General features: G+C 48.1%; 1 protein-coding gene across 1 annotated transcript in view; it reads right to left on the bottom strand.

Annotated features, from left to right (window-relative positions):
- Positions 1–12,406, bottom strand: part of PLEKHB2 (pleckstrin homology domain containing B2) — a 62,490-nt gene extending 50,084 nt beyond the window's left edge. The window contains exon 1 of the mRNA XM_040348988.1: positions 12,225–12,406. The gene's annotated coding sequence lies outside the window, so the exon portion shown is untranslated. The remainder of the gene's footprint in view (positions 1–12,224) is intronic.
- Positions 12,407–14,336: the final 1,930 nt, after the last annotated feature.

The raw sequence follows: 14,336 nt of genomic DNA, 5'->3' as shown, positions 1-14,336 counted from the left end.
TACTTTCACGAAGAAGGACCTGAGAGTAGATCAGGCTGAAGATCCTTTGATCGGGTTAACTCTGAGAGCAATGAAAGCGGGTCAAAGAGGGCTCCTACTAACTGATTCACCAAAAGAGGCTCGTCTGGTCCACAAAGAGTGGGAACGGTTGAAACTGCTAGACGGGGTGGTCTACCGAAGGGGCCCCTCGGATGACTTAGAAGAGAAGCAGCAGTTGTTCCTCCCAGAGAAGCATAGAGAAAATGTGCTGAAAGCTTTGCATGATGACCATGGTCACTTAGGAGCAGAGAGAACTTTTAAACTGGTCCGAGACAGATTCTATTGGCCCTGCATGAGATCCGAAGTTGAAAGCTACTGCCATTCCTGTCTAAGATGTATCCAGAGGAAAACTTTACCTTCTAGGACTGCTCCAATGAGCCATCTGCAGAGTCTATGGACCTATGGACCTGGTGTGTATTGACTTCCTGTGCTTAGAGCCTGACACTAGTGGACAGGGAAATATCCTAGTGGTAACAGACCACTTTACCCGTTATGCTCAAGCTTTTCCAACCAAAGATCAACGTGCTCCTACTGTAGCCAAAGTCCTAGTAGAAAAGTTCTTTGTTCATTATGGTCTACCTCAGAGGATCCATTCTGATCAAGGCAGAGACTTTGAAAGTCGACTCATCAGGCAGCTCTTGGATCTATTGGGGATTCAGAAGTCAAGAACCTCCCCCTATCACCCCCAGGGTGATGCACAACCGGAGAGATTCAATCGGACTCTACTCAATATGTTGGGAACACTGTCGATCAGGGAGAAACAGCACTGGAGTCGGCATATCTCTACCATTGTGCATGCTTACAATAGCACAGAAAGTGATGTTACAGGATACTCACCGTACCGCCTCATGTTTGGAAGAGAAGCCCGATTACCAGTAGATTTAGCTTTTGGCCTCTCCCTTGACCAGACGTCTATTGCCTCTCACCAGGGTTATGTGGATAGATTGAGGAGAAACCTGGCTTCTGCATTTGAGAAGGCCCGTTTGACATCCGGGAGTAGAGAACAAAGAAACAAACGGAACTATGACTTGAGGGTTCGGGTACAGGATTTACAGCCAGGTGATCGAGTTCTATTAAGAAATGTGGGTGCTTCGGCCAGACACAAACTAGCTGATAGATGGAGTTCTCAGATCTACATCGTCTGTAAACAATTGCCTGGCCTGCCAGTGTACCAGCTTCGACCAGAGGGAAAGACCGGGCCACTGAAGAATTGGCATCGGAATCATCTCCTACCTCTGAGTGAAGCTGTGCGGGTACCAGATAGAGATGAGTCTCCTTCACCCATTCCATCCACTTCCCGTCAAGCACCTGTTACTCGGTCCCAACAGCCACCTTCTACAAGAGAAAGTGAGGACGACAGCGATGAGGAAGATGTGTGTCCGAGTTGGATGTGGCCATCTGAACCTATGGATGTTCATCCAACTATTATGACTCCTGAGCCGGATTTGAGCAATTTGAGACCAGATGCCCCTGAATTTGTGCCTCAAGCAAACGAGGATAATTCTGTACCCTCTCAAGTGGAAAGTCTCTTGCCGGAAACCTCAGTGCTAGAAGATGCCCCTGTTCAGCCAGTTGAAAAGGAAACTGAATTCCCTCAGTTAACACAGCAAGTAGAAGAGGACTCAGCAGATGAAGGCCCATCCGGGTTTCTAGAATCAAGGTCCAAACGACTGGTGCGACCTCCTCAGAGACTCACTTATGACTCACCAGGGAACAGCACAGAGGAAGCTATCACTACTGTACGCAGATCACCCAAAGTGTCCACCCTAACCACAGAGGTATCAAAGGACTTGTGTCCAATCCCGACCATCAGCACACCTTGGTGGAGTGTTCCTCTGCCCCCTCCACTTGCTAGACGTTGTCATAGACTGCATCTATCTATGCGCAGTAAAGGTATTCAGATGGTCTAGTATAAACTTTATATGTGCCTTTCATACTGTATATATTGTCTGTAGAACTTACAAATACAGTTTACCCTTTGGGGGGGGACCCCAAAGACTTTAAGTAGGGGGAGAATGTAGCCCTGTTGTGATTTTCAGCCATTTAAGAGGATGTAGATATATATATATATTGCAGCAGGTGGAGCCAGAGAGCACAGATTTGGAGGCTGCAGTACAGAACAGACATAGAGATACATTTCTACACCAAGGTGCTGGAGAACTGCATTTCCCAGGAGGCTGTGAGACAGGAAGTTCCGGGAGAGAGGAGAGTGAGGAGGAAGGAGTGAAGGGAGAAAGACAGATCTGCATTGCAGGGGATTTAAGACAGCTTGTATCAGAGCTGTGTGTTTGCCACTGAGACACAGGCTCTATGCAGTAGTGTTTGGAGAGACTGATGTTCGTCTACTGAAACAGGGAGAGACTGTGTTTGGAGCGATCGAACTGAGGCCTGGTCGCAGGGCCGATCCAGCCACCGGAGTAACCCAGCCTGCCCAATTGAGTGAGTGAAGCTGACGGAGGTTATTGCCAGATTCCCCAGACGGCCCCTAGACTATCTGAGATGTCCTGCCAGAGGCTTTAAAAGACTGCATCCATTTCACAGACGTCGGTCTGAGTCGAGAGGGACACTCGCTTCCGCAGACAGCCATCCTCCTTTCCTAAGAGACACTGAAAGTGGTGAGCGGCCTTTGGCCATTGCAACAAGTGTATTTCCTACAACTGTCATACATCCAGGGCCCCAACGTTGGCTAGCCTAGGACAGTACTACTGGCCAGTAGTTTAGGGTGGGGTCGATACTGCTAAGTATATAGATATATTACTGTTCATCGCATTCAATCTAAACGTATTATCTCATTCTGTTATTAGTTGTATTATATTAGAGTGGGGAGACATTAAGGGCTTTTGCTCTATCCCACAGTCATTAAATCTGTTATAAAACTTCACAAGGTGTGCTGGTGTGCTGTGGATTCATTGTTTGTGGTGTGTCACAGAGGTGAGACAGAAGACCCGATAATTCAGCGGCTCCTTCGGGGGTGAGCGCTACAAATGATTCTGATATCCACCTATTTACCAACCGTTCATCATTGCATAACATAAGCACCCATTACATAAAATTACATGTTCATTACATAACATATGTTGAATAAAGTTGGATTGTCTGTCTGTTGGATTTTCAATATGATTTATAAGGAATTTGTGTTTCCCTCCCTGTATCTCCCTCCATATTAATCATAATTTTCTCTTTTTCTTTCCTGCAGATTCTTGAGCTTTTGTGTGACGGATTTGGCTACAATCACAACAATATTAGCGATTTGGTGATAATCACGACGATTGGCTGTTACTGCAAAATGAATAGTTACACCACTTCAGTAACTGGAGGGACTTCCCATCAGCCCTCCCAGGGACCCTGCTATACCACCGCAGGTCCCTACTCTTTTCCAGTAACTGGAGGGACTTCTTATCAGCCCCCCCAGGGACCTTGCTATACCACCGCAGGTCCCTATACCACTATCGTAAACGGAGAGACTTTCTATCATTCCTCCGATGGACCCTGCTATACCAGCGCAGGTCCTTACACCATTCCCACAACTGGAGGGACTTTCCATCAGCCCTCCCAGGGACCCTGCTATACCACCGCAGGTCCCTATACCAGTGTTGTAAATGGAGAGACTTTTTATCAGTCCTCCCAGGGACCGTGCTATACCATCGCAGGTCCCTACAACACTCCCATAACCGGAGGGACTTTCCACCAGCCCTCCCAGGGACCCTGCTATACCACCGCAGGTCCCCATACCAGTGTTGTAAACAGAGAGACTTTCTATCAGTCCTCCCAGGGACCCTGCTATACCATTGCAGATCCCTACAACACTCCCATAACTGGAGGGACTTTTTATCAGCCCTCCCAGGGACCCTGCTATACCATCGCAGATCCCTACAACACTCCTATAACTGAAAGGACTTTCCATCAGCCCTCTGAGGGACCCTGCTATACCATCGCAGGTCCTGACACTGCTCCAGTGACCGGAGGGACTTTCCATCAGCCCTCTGAGGGACCCTGCCATACCATCGCAGGTCCTGACACTGCTCCAGTGATCCAAGGGACTTTCCATCAGCCCTCTGAGGGACCCTGGCATATCACCGCAGGTCCCAACACCATTCCAGTAACCGGAGGGACTTTCTATCAGCCCTCTGAGGGACCCTGCCATAACACCGCAGGTCCTGACTCTGCTCCAGTGACCGGAGGGACTTTCCATCAGCCCTCTGAGGGACCCTGCCATATCACCGCAGGTCCCGACATCACCCCTGATGGAGGGACTTTCCATCAGCCCTCCGAGGGACCCTGCCATACCATGGCAGGTCCCGACACCACTCCAGTAACCGCAGGGACTTTCCATCTGCCCTCCGAGGGACACTGTCATACCATCGCAGGTTCGGACACCACTCCAGTAACCGGAGGGACTTTCCATCAGCCCTCTGAGGGACCCTGCCATACCATCGCAGGTCCTGACACCACTCCAGTAACCGGAGGGACTTTCCATCAGCCCTCTGCGGGACCCTGTCATACCATCGCAGGTCCCAACACCTCTCCAGTGACCGGAAGGACTTCACATCCAGTGTCAATCAATTCAAAAGTGACTTGCAGTGAGCGTATCAAGATGAGATCGAGGACCACTCTATATGGTTATCAATCAAAAGCTAGATCACAACTCCTCTTCCAGAGGAGAGGTCTATACTATACCACTGCAGGTTCCAAAACCACTCCAGTGACCGGAAGGACTTCACATCCAGTGCCAATCAATTCAAAAGTGACTTGCAGTGAGCGTATAAAGATGAGATCGAGGACCACTCTATATGATTATCAATCAAGAGCTAGATCACAACTCCTCCTCCAGAAGAGAGGTCTAGCTGCACCACGACAGATGGGGGGTGATACGCCGGCTGCCACTCAGACTTCCACCACAACAGTCGTAGACATGTCTGGCCAGTCCTCCCAGGGTGTGGTTTCAAGTCAGATCCCTGCGCCAGTGGCGGCTGCCACTCAGACTTCCACCACAACAATCGTAGACATGTCTGGCCAGTCCTCCCAGGGACCAGTAGCGGCTTCGAGTCAGACCACTGCGCCAGTGGTGGCTGCCACCAAAAGTCCCAGGTTCAGATTAAAACGGGCACACTTGTTTGATCTATCCTCCCAGGGACCAGGTACGGCTTCGATTCAGATCCCCGCGCCAGTGGCGGCTGCAAATTGCTTTTCCGCATCAGTGGTGGCTGCAAGTTGCTTTCCCACACCAGTGGTAACTGCCACTCAGACTTCCACCACAACAGCCATAGACATGTCTGGCCAGTCCTCCAAGGGTGCGGCTTTGAGTCAGATCCCCGCGCCAGTGGTGGCTGCAAGTTGCTTTCCCACACCAGTGGCAGCTGTAAGTTGCTTTCCTGCACCAGTGGTGGCTGCCACTCAGACTTCCACCACAACAGTCGTAGACATGTCTGGCCAGTCCTCCCAGGGACCAGGTGTGGCTTTGAGTCAGATCCCTGCGCCAGTGGCGGCTGCCACCAAAAGTCCCAGGTTCAGACTAAAACGGGCACACTTGTTTGATCTGTCCTCCCAGGGATGACTTTACATTCCTTCTGGCAAAACCCAAGATAATTCTGAGTATTCAAAATGTCACAGAAGATCCTTCTCCGGAACTGACCCTGGCCTGTTATATAACCACGCTTCTGCCTAACGCTAAACTGTACCTACCTCTGCCTGCTCTGGAACTGACCCTGGCCTGTTATATGACCACGCTTCTGCCTAACGCTAAACTGTACCTACCCCTGCCTGCTTTGGAACTGACCCTGGACTGTTATACGGCCACGCTTCTGCCTAACGCTAAACTGTACCTACCTCTGCCTGCTCTGGAACTGACCCTGGACTGTTTGACCATGTTTTTTGCTTGCCTCTTGGACTGATCTTTTACTCTGCTACTGAAGTAGTGGGATTCATAACACAGGGGTCTCACATATGTGAGGGGCTCCAGAATAGTTTTTCTGGATCATGAAAACAAATTTTTTAGTTTTCACATTCCCGGATTAGGGTCTGGAGACTCGGAGGCTTCGAAGAGCTTTGGGTGGGAGAGGCCTCTACCCCTGTCCCCATTCTTTCCTGGCCTGCTACTTGGACCATGTTCCTGCTTACTACCAGGACCCATATTTTGGCTGCATTCACACCTAGGCGTATTGTCGCCTGTAGCGCAACGCTATTGCAGCCTGCAATACGCTCGAGGGGTGATTTTACATTGTCGGCTATGGAGATGGTTCACATCTCCACGCCGAACGCCAAAACGCCTGAAGCTCAAAACAAGTCCCGGACCTTTTTCTCAGGCGGCTTTCAGTGTTCGGCATAGCCGACAATGTTGATCACCCCTCCTGTGTATGTTACCGCGGCGTATTTTACCGCGTTTTGTCGCGGCAAATCGCGGGACAAAACGCTGTGTTCAGGTGTGAATGCAGCCTAAGTAATGGTACAGTGCCATATGCTAGTGGGTTCTTTCACACGGAGCCAGCAGACTCCATTTTGCTTAACAGGGGATCGATCTTCTGATCTCCACTGAGCAGGCAGGTGACAGGTCTGTCTCCGATCACGATGCAGAGATGGACCTGTCAGAGCTCTGTTCTCTATTTTCATCCGATCTGCTAGGCGGGTGGAAAATAGGGTCACCATCCGTCTGGATTTCACAGACAGAATCGGATCACATAGCGGCAGGTGTTAGCGAACATGTCTTCAATATTATCTGCCGCTCCATAGAGGTGAATGAAGGCTCCGATCAGGTCCGCCTGAAAAAACTGACCAGTGCCAGAGCCAGTGTGAAAGGGGCTTTCGTGTTTGGGTTTGGCTTGAAGAAAAGGTGGCAACCCTAGCTCTGGGCCTCAGACTGGGATGAAGGTTCATCTTCCAACAGGATAACGACCCTAAGCGCACAGCCAAGATAACAAAGGTGTGGCGATGGGACACCTCTGTGAATGTCCTTGAGTAACCCAGCCACAGCCCAGACTTGAACCCGATTGAACATCTCTGGAGAGATCTGAAAATGGCTGTGCACTGACACTCCCCATCCAACCTCCCCATCCAAATTGTTTGGGTACAGTGTTACATGACCACGCAATTGTCATTCAAAGTATGACAGTGCTGAAAGCCTGGGCAGGAAGGGGGGAAGTGCCCAGTATTGAAGTGGTTACGATAAAGAACCTTCCAGTCCCCCCCCCCCCCCAAATACTTACCTCCTGTCCTGTATTGATCCAGCACTGTGTTCGTCTGCTCTCTTAGGAAGCGGCTTCCTTTGGTAGCAAACCCAGAAGAGGAGGCACCTAGAGCTCTGGTGGTGGACCCCAGAAGAGGAGGCACCTAGAGCTCTGGTGGGGGACCCCAGAAGAGGAGGCGCCTACAGCTCTGGTGGGGGACCCCAGAAGAGGAGGCACCTAGAGCTCTGGTGGGGGACCTCAGAAGAGGAGGCGCCTAGAGCTCTGGTGGGGGACCCCAGAAGAGGAGGCGCCTAGAGCTCTGGTGGGGGACCCCAGAAGAGGAGGTTTGGGGCTGCTCTGTGCAATACCATTTTTTGCCATGTTTTTTAGTTTAAGATTTTTTTACTATACAACCATTTTAAGACTGGGGATCGTGTATTCATATAGAGAACTGTAGACACATGTATCCATATACAAATATTATATACCTACCTACATATTTTTATACTAAATAAATATTCCTTATTCTATCAGCCCTGCTACATTATATGAGAACAAACTTGCACCAGGAATAATAAACAGCAAACTGATAAACGTCACATGATTCTTTTCTAAAGTTCCTGATATCACCTAGAAGGAAGAAAATGTCCTTCTGTATTTACACAAGATATCAGTAATGGACAAGCGGCTGGAGGTTATAATAAATCCTGACCAAATATTACAAGCTAAAATGAGGAAAACACTAAAGACAAATAGCCAGGGAGTAATATAGAGCAGAATACAGGCGTCTGATTAGATATTCCAAGTTAGCCGCCCTTCACAAGTGAACGCTGTAAAAGCTTCCACAATCAGCCCTCTGTTCTATACATAACACTGGCTGACTGGTGGGCTGAGCTCATCTAATCATCACATTCTCACCAACAAAACATACTCTATACAGTAATGTCACCATAAAAGAAATACAAAATTAACATGGGGAACACTCCAACAAAATAAATGTATAGAAACAGTGAAGCTCAAATATATGTGCACTGATGTTGGACGAGAAGGCCTGGCTATCAGTCTCTGCTCTAATTCATCCCAAAGGTGTTCTATCGGGTTGAGGTCAGGACTCTGTGCAGGCTCGCTCATCCATGTCTTTATGAACCTTGCTTTATGGACCAGTGCAAAAATCTAGGCCCATAAAGACATGGGTGAGCAAATTTGGAGTGGAGGAACGTGACTGGCTTGCACAGAGTCCTGACCTCAACCCGATAGAACATCTTTGGGATGAATTCGAGCAGAGGCTGAGAGCCAGGCCTTCTCGTCCACATCAGTGTCTGACCTCACAAATGCTCTTCTAGAAGAATGGTCAAACATTCCCATAGACACACTCCTAAACCTTGTGGACAACCTTCCAAGAAGAGTTGAAGCTATTATAGCTGCAAAGGGTGGGCCAACTCAAAATTGAAGCCTACGGACTAAGACTGGGATTCCATTAACCACTTAAGGACCGCCTCCTGCACATATACTTCGGCAGAATGGCACAGCTGGGCACAGGCAAGAGCCCAGCCGTGGGTCTCGCGCACGCTGTGACAGCACCCGCGGGATCCATGGACCCAATCGCCGCCGGTGTCCCGAGATCGGTCACAGGAGCTGAAGAACGGGGAGAGGTGTGTGTAAACACACCTTCCCCGTTCTTCACAGTGGCAGTGTCACCGAGCGTCTGTTCCCTGTTATAGGGAACGACGATCAGTGACGTCACACCTACAGTCACACCCCCCTACAGTAAGAATTACCCCCTTAGGGCACACTTAACCCCTTAGCGCCCCCTAGTGGTTTACCCCTTCACTGCCATTGTCATTTTCACAGTAATCAGTACATTTTTATAGCACTTTTTGCTGTGAAAACGACAATGGTTCCAAAAATGTGTCAAAATTGTCCGAAGTGTCTGCCATAATGTCGCAGTCACGAAAAAAATCGATGATCACCGCCATTACTAGTAAAAAAAAAAAAAATATTAATAAAAATGCCATAAAACTATCCCCTATTTTGTAAACGCTATAACTTTTGCGCAAACCAATCAATAAACGCTTATTGCGATTTTTTTTTACCAAAAATAAGTAGAAGAATACGTATCAGCCTAAACTGAGGAAAAAAAAAATTTTTATATATATTTTTTGGGGATATTTATTATAGCAAAAAGTAAAAAATATTGCATTTTTTTCAATATCGTCACTCTATTTTTGTTTATAGCGCAAAAAATAAAAACCGCAGAGGTTATCAAATACCACCAAAATAAAGCTCTATTTGTGGGGAAAAAAGGACGCCAATTTTGTTTGGGAGCCACATCGCACGACCGCACAATTGTCAGTTAAAGCGACGCAGTGCGGAATCGCAAAAAGGGGCAAGGTCCTTAACCTGCATAATGGTCCGGGTCTTAAGTGGTTTAAGTTCATGTGCGTGTAAAGGAAGATGTCCCAATACTTTTAGTAATATAGTGTATGTGTATAGCGCACCGCTTTATTAATGTGATCTAATCAGAGAATTGTGTTCTTTCACTCCACATCAAAAGAAGAAACCCACTCAGTATTATTTGGATCTAAACCTGCCACATAAGGTAACGCAAATGTCATTTCAGAAAACAACAACCTATTGTGAGGGCAATACACCATTTATAGGGCCCCCTTTGGCTCTAAGGGCTCATTCTCATGTGCAAGAGCCCTTGCTGCCCCTCTGCCATGCAGATTTGCCCCGTCGATGCTTATCTGCTGTAGTTTTTCAGAGGGTGTTTGACAGGCAATGAGGAGGCGTTATGTCACCTATCCACCACTTGTTTTAATCCTGAAAGTGCAGACCACCATGCCACAACCACATGCACTGCAGGACAGTTGCAGCGTGGCTCCATTCACCTGAATGGGTTGCGTTTGGCGGTACTACTGCCTGTAAACTTGACAAGGGGTTCAACTTTTGTGGTATGTGTATAGCCCTGAGCGCCGGCTCAATGACCTGATTTTACCGCCACATTTCAGCTAGTGCTATAAGGGCCCTTTCACACTGAATATGTGTTTTTACCACCATGTTGCTGTGTTTCAGAAAGATGCACTTCCTGTGCGTTTTTTGGGTTTCTTGCACCCGAGTCCCGTAGGATTTAAAGGGAAACATTTTTCTTGCAGGGTAAAAACAAAAGGAAAATGTATCAGTGTGAAAGGAACATATAGATAATTAAAATAGATAATAGATAGTTATTGAGCAGGATATCTGGCCACTCCTCTTCAACTTGTAGCTCAGTAGAGCTGAACTAGGAAAAAATTGTTAATTTTTTTTTACTACAGGTTCTAATATAGAATTGACAATATGCCCTCCAGGAGCTTACAATCTAAGGTCACACTACCTCACATGCATACTGAGGACAATTTAACCACTTGCCACCCGGCCACTGCACATCTACGGCCGGATGGGCGCTCTCGTCTTCTGAGTGGACGTTCAGGAACGTACATCCGAAGGAGGGGGACCGCACGTGCGCATGTCTGCAGGGCGGCACGATCCCGATGCGCTCCTGTCACCTGGACGTGGGTCATCTCAGATCGGCAGGAGGGCTCTATGATTGGCCCTCCCGATCACATGATGGCCGTATCCAATCACAGCCATCATGTGATGTAAATAGAGAGCCGGTTGCTAGGTGATCAGCTCTCCTCTCCTCACACATTAGTTGTCGGTAAGGAGAGGAGAGTGGATCGCTGCAGCCGGCTTGTGATCAGTGAGTATAAGCTGTTTTTTTACAGCTTTTTACAAACTTATCACCAGCCTAGTAACACACAAAGTAAAACACACATGTCCCCACACACATGTCCCCACATAGTAAAAATACCTGTCCCCCACAGGTGTGCTCCGGTGAGCACTGGTGGGACAGAGTGGATCTTTAAGGTGACGTAGCGTATCGTATTTACGGTACGCCACCTTAAGTCAGAGAGGCAAGTACTGTATTCACAAAGCACTTGCCTCCTAACTTACGGCGGCGTAGCGGAAATGGGGCCGGCGTAAGCGCGCCTAATTCAAATGAGGATGGGGGGCGTGTTTATGTTAATGTTTTATGACCCGACGTGGTTGACGTTTTTTACGAACGGCGCATGCGCCATCCGTGTACATATCCCAGTGTGCATTGCTCCAAAGTACGCCGCAAGGACGTATTGGTTTCGACGTGAACGTAAATTACGTCCAGCCCCATTCACGAACGACTTACGCAAACGACGTAAATGTTTCAAATTTCGACGCGGGAACGAAGGCCATACTTAACATTGACTAGGCCAGCTATTTGTTCGACTAACTTTACGCCGGGAATCGCCTTACGTAAACGGCGTATCTTTACTGCGACGGGCGGATGTACGTTCGTGAATCGGCGTATCTAGGCATTTACATATTCTACGCCGAACTCAACGGAAGCGCCACCTAGCGGCCAGCGGAAAAATTGCACCCTAAGATACGACGGTGCAGGCCGTCGTATCTTAGCTAGGTTTAAGTGTATCTCAGTTTGAGCATACGCTTAAACTTACGACGGCGCAGATCTACTGATACGCCGGCGTAACTCTCTCTGAATCTGGCTATATATGTGTTGCTCCTTACAATGCTATAATGATTAAAAGTGTTGGGGCTTTATATTACATACAAAAAGCAATACTGTTCAATAAGCATGCACAACCAGCGTTGTGAGACGTCATCTCAAAACTTTGGGAATGGTGATTTGTGATTGGTTGGTTGTGGGTAACCACAGATCTATTTAGAAGAAAGCAAATAAAATGCAACAGCAAATGTCAAATTATGCAGAAGGGGTACTGAAATTAACAATAATGACAATGATTTTTTAATAAAACGTAAAAGAAATGTTTATTTTTAAGACAGGTCAGGAAAGAGTGAAATGCAGAAGCATTGATTAGTGTCTCTGTTTGGTGTCAGTAGTTGCCTATGTTAAGTTAAGTATGTTCTTGTTATAATAAACGTATAATGTGACTTTATTCATTACTGCAGATGAATAAGACGGTGACTTACCTGTTGTAGTTCTGTCCCCCTTAGCAGGTGACGATGGCTGTATAACTTCTTGTCTGTGTGTCTCCGTTCGTCTCTCCAGCAAGTTCTTCAGGGCACCACCTTCCCTCCTGACTTCAGTCTTATGACGGCTGTTTACATGCAGCTGTTCTCCAGTCTTCCAGCCTACAGGGCTGCTGGGATCTGTGGTTTCACAGACTTCCCTTTGTAAAATGAGGAGAGGAAAATTATGCAACGGTCATCAGAAACTGAATTCTATCAACGTTCTCTGGCAGTAAAGCCAAACTCAGTGCTGGACAACAGATCAGCCGCCAGATAAAGCCGAATTATAACAGAGAATTTACAAAATCCTTTTCTATAAGTTTTTATTAGAGATTGTTATTTTGGATAAAAATGAAAACCGTCTCAGGCCCCGTACACACGACCAGTTTCCTCGGCAGAATTCAGCTTCCGACCGAGTTTCTGGCTGAATTCTGCCGAGAAACCCGGCCGTGTGTACACTTTCGGCCGAGGAAGCCGACGAGGACCTCGGAGAGGAAATAGAGAATATGTTCTCTATTTCCTTGTTGTTCTATGGGAGAACTCGGCCCGCCGATGTCCTCGGCGGCTCCAGGACTGAACTGGCCGAGGAACTCGATGTGTTTGGCACGTCGAGTTCCTCGGCCGTGTGTACGGGGCCTCAGTTCCTTCAGCGGACATCATAACTTCACCAAGTTACCGTATTTTCCGGCGTATAAGACGACTCGGCGTATAAGACGACCCCCTAATTTTCCAGCCAAAATGTTGGTTTTGGGATATACTCACCGTATAAGACTACCCCCTTTCCTACTAGTCATGCCTCGCCTCACGGTGCCACCATTACATGCCAGACTATGCCACTACATGCCAGACTGTGCCCCATTACATGCCAGACTGTGCCCCATTACATGCCAGACTGTGCCCCATTACATGCCAGACTGTGCCCCATTACATGCCAGACTGTGCCCCATTAAATGCCAGACTGTGCCCCATTACATGACCAGACTGTGCCCCATTACATGACCAGACTGTGCCCCATTACATGACCAGACCGTGCCCCATTACATGACCAGACCTGCCTCATTACATGACCAGACCTGCCCCATTACATGACCAGACTGTGCCCCATTACATGCCAGACCTGCCCCATTACATGACCAGACTGTGCCCCATTACATGCCAGACCTGCCCCATTACATGACCAGACTGTGCCCCATTACATGCCAGACCTGCCCCATTACATGACCAGACTGTGCCCCATTACATGCCAGACCTGCCCCATTACATGACCAGACCGTGCCCCATTACATGACCAGACCTGCCCCATTACATGACCAGACCTGCCCCATTACATGACCAGACCTGCCCCATTACATGACCAGACCGTGCCCTTACCTTATCCCATGCGAATCGCGGCCGTGTAACCTAACATCTTACCTTACCAGAATCGCGGCCGTACGATTTTTCAAAAGCCGCGCCTCCGACGTCTTCTGTTCCGTGATAGGCGGAACATTCAGCTTCCCAGGAGGCACTGCGTTCAGTGTTCGCCTATCACGGAGGCCCTCCCGTCCGAGGACGAGAGGGCCCCCGTGATAGGCGGACACTAAACACAGGACGAGAGGCCCTCCGTGATAGGCGGACACTGAACACAGTGCCTCCTGGAAAGCTGATTGTTTCCGCCTATCACGGAACAGAAGACGTCGGAGGCGCGGCTTTTGAAAAATCGTACGGCCGCGATTCTGGTAAGGTAAGATGTTAGGTTATCGGCGTATAAGACGACCCCCGACTTTTAAGAAGATTTAAAGGGGTTAGAAAGTCGTCTTATACGCCGGAAAATACGGTAATGTTGGACATTTGTACAAAATCATATAAAAACTCTACTTATCCCTTGCATTTTGGGTTTGCAGTTGTATTCTTCACATGCCAACGTGCAATTTTCCTAAACTTTACTCTATTTCACCGTTCTCATTTTTGTAGCGCCCTGCTGCCATTGAGTGGGTGATATGTGTTAAATTATAGTTGCCTGAGCAGTAGTTTTGGCTCAGATTATTTATTCTAAATTGTTGGTTCTGTCTCAGTTCGGCTGGGTTGCACAAG

This window comes from Rana temporaria, chromosome 4, assembly GCF_905171775.1.
Source record: "Rana temporaria chromosome 4, aRanTem1.1, whole genome shotgun sequence".
NCBI classification, from domain to species: domain Eukaryota; kingdom Metazoa; phylum Chordata; class Amphibia; order Anura; family Ranidae; genus Rana; species Rana temporaria.
Note: the sequence above shows the minus strand (reverse complement) of the source record. Positions and strands in the feature narration are given on the sequence as shown.